The sequence below is a fragment of the Galeopterus variegatus genome, unplaced genomic scaffold, assembly GCF_000696425.1.
Source record: "Galeopterus variegatus unplaced genomic scaffold, G_variegatus-3.0.2 Scaffold25901, whole genome shotgun sequence".
Lineage (NCBI taxonomy): Eukaryota > Metazoa > Chordata > Mammalia > Dermoptera > Cynocephalidae > Galeopterus > Galeopterus variegatus.
The window spans coordinates 772-7,848 of record NW_007752012.1 but is presented as its reverse complement, the minus strand read 5'-3'; the positions used below and the strand labels follow the sequence as shown (position 1 = coordinate 7,848).

General features: G+C 44.2%; 1 pseudogene; it reads right to left on the bottom strand.

Moving 5' to 3' along the window:
- Positions 1-5,165: 5,165 nt before the first annotated feature.
- Positions 5,166-6,588, bottom strand: LOC103583686 (annotated as a pseudogene).
- Between the last annotated feature and the right edge of the window lie 489 nt (positions 6,589-7,077).

Sequence of the window (7,077 nt, the reverse complement as noted above, 5' to 3'; positions counted from 1 at the left end):
GGGGGGTTCTTGTAGAAGCTTAAGAGATCGGGTTTTGAGGCTTCTCTCATGCTCAAGTCTTGCTTGAGAGTTGCCTGTTGACTTTAACTTCCAATATAAAATATACTCTAGCAAAACTACCCTTCCAGCTATCTTACTGATGTTGTATAAACCCCCTTCAAAAAAGAAATATATATATAGAATCAGAAGTTCTGTGTTTAAAGCAAGCTCAGCAATCTTATCGACCCTCAGTAACACTTTCTAAGTGACTTTTTCTAGCTTTGGAATCCTAGAATCTCCATTAAGAAACACCTGCCTAGGATAATGGCAGGAAGTGACTAAAAGCTAGCTGCTCTTGTCTCCTTCAGAGACTAAAGATTGCAGGAACTCCGTGGGAGGAAAATAGATTATTTTTGAATTAGACTTCTTAAAGGGAGAGAAACATTTGTGATGTTAGTGAACGGAACTAAAGTGAACTTCAAGCATTGGGTGGTGTTTAAGCCCCTTACTAGGGAGTTAAGGTCTCAATCATGTTGCTTAGAAAGCAGCTGTCTATGACGACACTATAAAACGTGTGGGCTGACGCTCACCTTCCACCTGGATGTGGAGGTGGGGGAGATGTATTACCTCATCTCGGGCTCTTCAGAGTCAGACTCTCTCACCTGGAAGCACTTCTCTGACAGGTGAAGGTTTTGTGGCTGGGATAGTGAGGAAACTACCTGGTTAGGTAGACGTGGTTATTTGCAGAACTGAGAATTGTAAGGCTTCCTTGGACTTACCAGGAAAGATGAAAACCACAGGTTTCATGGGAAAGGGAATGAGGTAGCATCTTACTGACAGACTCATAAAAAGAATGCTACATAATATGTTCACTATCCCCAGGATAGTAAGTCAGTAAGATGCCACCTCATCCCCTTTCCCATGTAAGCAAAGTTGTCACCTTTATGTAGATAATCTGCTCAAGAGATGTGTAGTTTTAGGTTGGAATCCACTTAACACAGAATCACTTGACAGGTGATATGGAAGCATGAGGCCCCAGCCTCTCCAAGCAACACTGTTGGGTAATAACTAGAACTGGGGGTTGGGGCCGGGGAGGCTCTTGCAGAATAAAGCTCAGGGCCAGCCATGGGTAGACTTGCTGTGTCATAATTAACGCTGAGCCAGTTCTAATTAGTAATCCTGAAGAGTTCTCACCTGTACTTGTATCCCTTTACTGACTGCAAAATTTCTCTAAGAATTCCAGAAGCTTATGTACTAGTGACTTCATTCTGCTAAAGAATTTGGTCAAACTTAAGTGTGTATTCTAAGGTATTAAGTACATGGTATGGATGCTTAATCTCACTAGACCTTACCCTACTTCTGTAAGTTTTACCAGCTAGTATAAAAAGTCAAGGGAAACAAAAGCCAACCTACATACATAACCACTTCAAATCTACGAATACTCCAATAGATTACTGGACAAAGAAAACCGACCTCTCAAACAGCAGAGATGCTGAAAACAATTCCTTTCCCATCTAAAGCAGGGCAAAATAATTGCTATCTACTGTTCCAGTTAATCAAGTATGGGATCAACTGCAGGTGAATCCTATGAAACTGGTGTATATTTGTATTTGGTGTTGCTTGTAGGCTTCTGGAGAGCCACATGGCTGTAGGCAAACTGATGGCTGAGGAGACAAGTTTAAAGTTAAAACCATAATAGGAGTGGGGAGAAGTAGCTGAAAAACATCAACCTTCTCAAACAGCAACTTTCTTATAACGAGACATGGAATAGCGCAGGATTTCCTCTGTCAGTGGAAATCTGGCCATGCCTGAGGCCGCTTCATCTGTGCAAATACCTTTGAGCTCTTGCCTGGTGTGCATTCTGCCTGCTTTTTGGCCACTGAGCTCAGTCCAGTCTGAACCTTTGCCATATCTTAAAGCTTGTAAGACCCAGCTCTTTGTAGCTCAAACCCTGCCTAGCTCTTAAGGTGACCTTAATTGGAATTCCTCAGTTGTGCCAAGATAACTTTGGGTTCAATTTCTCTGGGTTTCTGCTCAGTGTCTGGTGTCTACCTAGAGCTACTCAAAGCCAGAGGCCAGTGGCTACTTCGCCAGAACTGGTTGTAGCCATGTATCACTTGAGTACCAAATCTATCCAAAACTGTCCTTAGTTAAGACAACTGTCTTCATCCTCATAAGCCACACAGACAAGCACTAAGCAATGGAAGGTGGGGGGTGTTAAACGGTCAAATGAGAATTAAGTGATAGAAATTGGAAAACAGATGAGCTAACTTTTGCCTCTTGTAGAGGGTGTTACTAGCTTCTTTGGAGGGACTTGTTGAAAGTTACTTGATTTATCAAACCCTGCTCTCCCATCAGTCAAAACATAGGGAGCCAGTATTACATGTTTAATTCAAGCCAGTGGCTCTTGAACCTCTTCATGGAATCTTGATAAGTAGCTGTCAGGCTAGGGCTCACAGACCCTTCAAACCTGTTGTACAAACTGGGACACAAACCCCTCATTTGTAGGTCACAGGCTAGGTGATAGTAAAAAGATCCTGGGTGCCATGGGTAAAAATTAATAGGCTCTATTCATATGCAAGCTCAGGTAGCTAGCAACAGCCGCCCTAGTGGCCTCCCAGGGCATCCCGAGGGCACTGAGAAGCAGAGCTGTGTGTCCTTTATACTTTGTGAGTCAGATAACCAAGGAACACCTGAGCGCACACGTACAATTACATCAAACACTAACCAAGGGACACCTGGGCACATGTGTGCACATTTAATTAAACAGGTCATGCTCGGCAAGACTCCAAACATCTGAGGGATCCTGACCACTTATATTTCAATCTTCCTTAAAATAGCAAAGTAAGAAAGACTGTAAAGCTGAAAGCCTGCTCTAGGTGTAGCACAGGTTACTTATGCAGAACGTTTCACTAGCTTAGTGCCTCAAGGGGCCTAGAGAATACCTAACGTGTCGAGGAATGCCGTCGAAGTGTCTAAACTGATGATACTTCTGCTTATTGAAAGGCACTTACCCATTAGAGTTCTTAGAATCGGTCCCTAACAAGGGAGACACACCTTAAGCTTGCAACTGTGGTCACAGCACTAACTTCTCAGAATTCTCAGGCTGCCCATGGGGAAATGCCGTATCTACGCCTAACCTTGTTTCTTGTGTGGATTGAAGCTTAATTAAGCAGGATTGATCACACTTGGTCTTATGACTTCTAGGATGTCTGTCTCAAATATCTGAGTCTTGAATGGGATGGGGGTAGAGTTGGAAGCTCTCACTAGGGAGGCTGGCTTCACTGTTTCTGAATCCTGATCCCTAAAGCAATTGCAACTTGCTTACAAGCAACTCTCTGGCTTCTGATTTCTGTTGAACTCAAATGGCTGGCATTTTTTTCCTCCAGGGAATCCTTTAAAAGCCTGTGAGTGAGAGCTGTGGTACGCGGATGTCATCTAGGCTAAGCAGTTTTTCTCCACCTCCCAAATTAGAGGACATGTACTTTATCTAGCCATGGTCATGAGGCAAGTGACTGGCTGGTAGCAAACAACACTCCTGAAGCTTGGGTTTTTGGTTTTTTTTGAGACAGGTCTGACTGATCTGGAGACAACTATATAGTTAACACCCTTGTGCTGAGCACACTCGGAGTCCTTGCCCTCTACAGGCTTAAATGTAGTTTGAAGGAACACAGACCTAGCTGTTGTTTAAGGTACTTAATAAATGGCAATGGAAGAGGGTTAGGGATGCTGGCTGGGAATCAGAACTGACATTCAAGTCTGGCTTCTTTCTCTCTGAAGTAATTCTCAATGTTGTAATAGACTTCAGTTCTGGCCTAAACTCTTCATTACTGTGCCACCGTGAGTCCAAATTTTTGGTGTCTAATCGGGCTACAATCTTATCCGACAAGTTGTGAAAAGCTTGAACACTCTAGAAAGTATGGAGTGAATGAAATGAAGCTTTTCAGGAGGAGAAAAGCCCTGGATGACAAAATGGTCTCTGCTTCCCTATTGTGGTGGGAGAAAGGCCAGGTTGAGATGAGGAAGAAGAAGCCTGAAAAAGCCCAGGATGACTCTTGGTCTGTGCTGCTACTGGTGAGGATCTGAAGCAGCTTGGAGACTTTCTAGAGGTTGTCTCAATTAGGCATGATAAACTAAAGAACAAGTAAAAACTAAAGGGATTGAATGTACCATTAAAAAAAAATAACTCTTTAATCAATATGCACATAAGGAGAATAAAGGGCAGCACCAGGCTGAATGGGAAAGGGAGCAAGGTTTTCTCCCTTTGTCCCAATGTCTGCTTGGCACAGTTCTGAGATCACACACACAAGTGGGGGTGGGTTGGGAAGGAGAATAAGGGAGATGACTGAAAAGACAAAGGGAAATGGGGAGAGAAAAGGGCTTGCAATAGTCTCAGTCAATGGATTCCAGCACAGATTCACCCAGTGCGAGGTCCTGGTAATGTTCAGCCCCATGCTTTTTGAAATGCTCATGAGCCATGTTCTCTGTAGGGCACTGTTTGAACTTCATCTCCCCAAAGCTCCGGTCTTTGGCTGTACCCTCCCAGACTAGTACACATTTGTTGGTTTTCTTCACAGCTTCCTCATCAGATTCCTTCTCATCATCTCCCTTCATATTAGATGTTTGTTTATCCCACTTTATCTGATGCAGCATAAGACGCTTACACTTCTTCTGAGCCTTGGGGCCCCCTTCCACTACTACCACTTTGACATCGTTGTGCAATACCACCACCCCTGTCAGGTACAGTTGCCCAGCATTGGCCTCAATCTTGAACTTCTTGGCTGAGTTTCTCAATTTCGAACTCTATATACAGATATGTGTACCCCCTCTGAAATGTCTTCTTTAAGCTTTTTAATTTTCTTGACTTTTCTCTGTTCTGCTGTAAGTTTTTGGGCAGTGTTGGCCTCTTCATGTGCTTTCTGTCTTTTTCCCATCTGAGCTCTGACATGGGCTTCTACCTTTGTGGGGTCTTGAACAGCTTCTGTTCCTAATACTCACATCAAATTAGAAATTCTCACTTTGGGTTCTGGAGGAGGCATCAGGCTCAGCCTGACTTTCTCTTGTAGTTCCTTCTGTGCTTCCCTCCTTGTTTGCCTCCAAAGTTTCCTTGTTCCTTCTTGGTAAGATATACCCCCAGAGTAACTAGTGTGCCGTCGTCGACTGGAGGATACAGCTGAGCTGGATTTTCAATCTTCTCTCTTGGGATTTTGCTCTGTAAGGTCAAAGCCATTGGGGATGATGTAAGAGTCCCACCACTCAATTTCAGGGACATCTCCTTCCTTCCTTTAACTCCTTCTTAGGAGCAATGAGGGCAAGCCTAATTGAAGTATGAATGCCTGTTTTTTGAGCTGCCTGTGCAGTTTCTCTAGTTGTGCCTTTGTCCATAATCGTTGAGCAATCTTCTCAAATTTGCCCTTGTCATGGAATTTAAAAGTATGTCTCTGGTGCTGGGAAGGAGCAATTGAGACTCAGGGGTCAAAAAAGGTATTGGATTCCATGTTTTCTGATAGCTTCTCTTTTAGCTATTGCTTGAACTGTTCCCTCGTCACAACAAGAGTATTGGTCTTTCGAGTAGGCATGCGGTGTGACAGCTCAGTCACCTTGCCTGTTGCATCTACGGTGCGACCTTGCCCATCTAGGATCAGTGATGCAGGTTTAGTCCGATCTTTTAATTCCACATTCAGGGGAGCAATGCCCTTACCCCCAGAGTAACTGGTGTGTCATTGTCGACTGGAGGATTCAGTTGGGCTGGATGTTCAACAAGATTTGTAAGGTCAAAGCCATTGGGGATGATGTAAGAGTCCCACCACTCAATTTCAGGGACATCTCCTTCCTTCCTTTAACTCCTTCTTAGGAGCAATGAGGGCAAGCCTAATTGAAGTATGAATGCCTGTTTTTTGAGCTGCCTGTGCAGTTTCTCTAGTTGTGCCTTTGTCCATAATCGTTGAGCAATCTTCTCAAATTTGCCCTTGTCATGGAATTTAAAAGTATGTCTCTGGTGCTGGGAAGGAGCAATTGAGACTCAGGGGTCAAAAAAGGTATTGGATTCCATGTCTTCTGATGGCTTTTCTTTTAGCTGTTGCTTGAACTGTTCCCTCTTCTCAGCACAAATATTGGCCTTTAGAGTAGGCATGCAGTGTGTCAGCTCAGTCTCCTTGCCTGTTGCACCTACAGTGTGACCTTGCTCATCTAGGATCAGTTGTGTAGGTTTAGTTTGATCTTTTAATTTCACCTTCAGGAGAGCAATGCCCATGGCATGGAGATTAGCCAGGCCCACCATATTGGCATTGCGAATGAGCCCTGGCTTCAGTGCCAGCTGGGCTTGGATTCGGGTTTGTAGTTCAGCTGCTTTCCTTGCTTTCTCAATGGCGTCATTCATGAAAGTGGTGGACTGGGGGGGCTGAATAGTATTGCCAATTGGAAGTCACTCTGGTTATGAGGGAGAAGGAGTCTTTGGCTGAGGCATAGGGGGCTGATGAAGCTCAGCTGTTTTTTCCTCTCCTCAATTTGTTGCATTGCTGCCTCTGTCATCTGTTTGATCTGGAGCTTAGTCAGCACGCCGGGGCTCTCTGATGGAGGCCCAGGGATCACCTCTGGCTCTTCTTCCATCTCCTCAAAATGGGTATTCATCACTTCTTTATTCCTGATGATTCCTTGGAGATCTCAGAGTCATCAACAAACACCTCCTTTAGCTCTCATTTTCTGCTCCTGTCACTGCTAGACTTGGAATGCCTAGAGCTTTGGCGTTCCTCCACAGCCTCAAACAGTTTGTCCACAAATTGGAGAGTAGAACATCAAGAAAAGGTTTCAGATGGTCAGCTGCCTTCTTCTTGTCTATGCCCTTCCCCACACAGTTCAATGCTGCTGTGACCACTGTGGGTTCTGAGAAACCCAGGACCCTCTTTACAGTCTTTTCTATCTGGGGTTTCAGGTCATCAAGATCCCTCTTAGACAATGCCATTTTTCTGGAAAAGAAGAATGCTAGCTCAAGTGGCACTCAATACATTTCAGCCCCTGAGACCTGAATGAACCATTTTTTTCTTCAGGTTTGGGGTTTAGGAAATCCCAAGCAGGATATGGGATGTAGTATAAACTGAA